This window comes from Anneissia japonica, unplaced genomic scaffold, assembly GCF_011630105.1.
Source record: "Anneissia japonica isolate Jap-2015-1 unplaced genomic scaffold, ASM1163010v1 scaffold287754_len4335492_cov202, whole genome shotgun sequence".
NCBI classification, from domain to species: domain Eukaryota; kingdom Metazoa; phylum Echinodermata; class Crinoidea; order Comatulida; family Comatulidae; genus Anneissia; species Anneissia japonica.
This window is the reverse complement of record NW_022705543.1, coordinates 190,570-193,411: the sequence shown is the minus strand read 5'-3', so window position 1 is coordinate 193,411 and position 2,842 is coordinate 190,570.

Genomic DNA, 2,842 nt, shown 5'->3' with positions numbered 1-2,842 from the left:
TGGGCGATTATTATTTATAGGCCTAGTAAATAGTATGGTATCTGTAGGTTCTTCATTACAAGGCTTAGGCCAAGGTAATTAATGCTGAAATTATTATTATTATTATTATTATTATTATTATTATTATTGTTAAACATTAATTACATTACAATGATAGTTTGGACAAGTTCAATAATGCCGGAATGGTATATTATTTATTTAATAATATCTCTCTTATGCGCTCTATTTTTTATTTCATGCTTCAATTTTGTCCTATTTTTTTCCCAAAAAATTTCAGTCAATGTCAGTATGTTGGTGTCAGCCTATGACCCTAGGCCTAGTTTAAGGAGGGGCCTAGGTAAGATCTCAGACTTTTAGGCCTCTTTCTCTCTAGCCTTTGGTATTACTGTACCTATCTACACTTTATAACAGGAGGTACTAGCTGTTGTTGTTGTAGATACAATAATATACTAACATTTAATAACATCCAAGAAGGTCACAGTTAGTTACACACGTACATCCCATAACTCCGTGAGATTTCATTGGCCTACCGTAGGTAAACATAGAAAGAGCAATACAGTAATAGTAAAACTCGAGCGTCACGACATTGCGAAGTGTCTGATCTTGTTCCTCGTATTGTACTCACTCGAGTCCATCCGAGATTGCCCGAGTGAAGTTTCATGCAAATGTTTCGTACGGGAAAAAAAATCGCAGTCCGCTTGTGCTTGGCGCCATCAGTCGACTGTTCTATTATTTTTCGAGGGGTGTTTCTCGTGTGAGAAAGAATAGGCAATTAGTCGGTTTATCCAGGTAAGTATCCACTCATAGACTACCAACATCACCATTGATTTGTGTATTTTCCCGGGAATAAATGCCCCCCACCCCACTCCTAAAATGACTACTGTAAACACATCTAATGGAAGCAACATCATTTGGCTCTGTCAGATGCAACCGAAAAATATATCAATAACGTTCTAAAATCTTCATTTTACTTAACGCACCAAATTCAAGGAGGACCGCGATAAATGTAATATGGTCAATGTGTAAAGTAAGATCCAGTAGTTGTTAAGTTATGCGCCGCCCGGAAGGACAAATACACCACAGACATACACACAGACACGTGTGATTGCAATACCCTCACCTCCTCCTTCAGAGGCGAGGATAATATTATGCATATTTGATTTCTAGCTGGTGAATGCACGATGTACCAAGTTTGGCTTTTCTGGTCAGAGTAACATTTACATTATGACCATGACGTATGGATGGAAGTCTTGGTCATAATATAAGTTTTATTTAATATTAAGAGTCTAAGACCATTCAACACACCATAAAACATGATATGGTGCATATCAAATTTATAATCGCTATTATTATTATTATTGTTGTTATTGATGTAACATCAATTTGGCGATGCGAATGCAAAGCGTGTAAAGTCAAGTCACCAAGAGATGGCGCTATTCGCCGAAGTAACGATAAGAATAGGTGTGTCTTTGTATAGGCCTTTCCCCAATCGATGGATATTAATGCATATTCATAAAATGCTAAGTCGTGATAATTTATACACTGGAATCATGGAGGTATAAACTATTTTATACCTCTATGCTGGAATCAACCTAAAGGACTAAAACTCCAAGTTGTCTCAGAAGTTGTTGCCTTGAATTTTGAAAGTTTGCCTTGTTTTTAAAAATGTGCCGTAACCTTTTAATGTGTACCGTGTGCTTTCGAAAGTTGTTGCCTTGAATTTCGAAGGTGCCGTGATATTTCGAAAGTTGCTGCCGTGACACAAATTACATAAGTTATAGTGAGCATGGCCTGTTCACATGCCTATATTATGTCATCTACTCCTATTACTTTGCTTGCAGTATTAATGGAAGGAGCCGTCATATCCAAATTAGTGACGCCGGGGCAATAGTTGATAGTAAATAACAATACTGTACAATGAATATCCACATAATTGTTGAATGCAGGGACCTATCTCTAGTAATACATTAAAAATACAAATTATAATTCGGGACAAATAAATATCTTTACATGATATGACCCATGTCATGTGTACATCATGAACTCAAGCGGTAAGGTAGTACTCCCGATTCAAGGAATGACGCCGGGACCGTATTGATAATAAATAATGGCGACGATGAATTTTCTCTAAATTTTACAATGCAGATAGGGCCTCCTATCATCAGTATAAAGTTCAAATACAAACGAGTATTTAGTAACAAAATAATTATTTTAAATGATACGAACGTGAACGTTCCCAAGGTGAACACAAAATTAGTGGGACCAAGCGTGGCATCATTGTCGTTGTACGTCGTGAATGAGTAAACTTTTCGGCCCAAACAGGGCCCCTAGCGACAGGCCTGGTAATCTAGGCCTAGCCATCGATAGGGAACTAACTTACTCAAAGTAGTTTGACGGTGGGAGACAATTATACCCCTGTAAGTAATGTGCCCTTGCCCCTCCCCCCACCTCAAGCCGCTAATTAAGTATATTTTTTTCATTTCTCAATTTTTAAAAATAAAAGTCCAAGTCTAATTTTGGTCATTAGGCCTAATGATAGGCCTAATGACAATGACGATTTCTTTCATTTTTTTTAACTATAAATGTTTTATACAATAATCATAAATTTAATCAAAGAAAAGTCCAAATTTATCAAAAACCAAATGTTGAAATAAAACACTCCGTTACATAGGTCAGGTCTAGGCCTAATCCAATAAGATTGTTTTTGCAATGTATTTTGCCAGCTCTAATCGCCGTCGGGATTAATTACCATTTTCTTCAGGCTGATTCTAGAGTACTCAATAGTGCTGGCTGGTATAACGATTAAAAAAACAAAACAAAACAAAAACCATCGCAATACGCT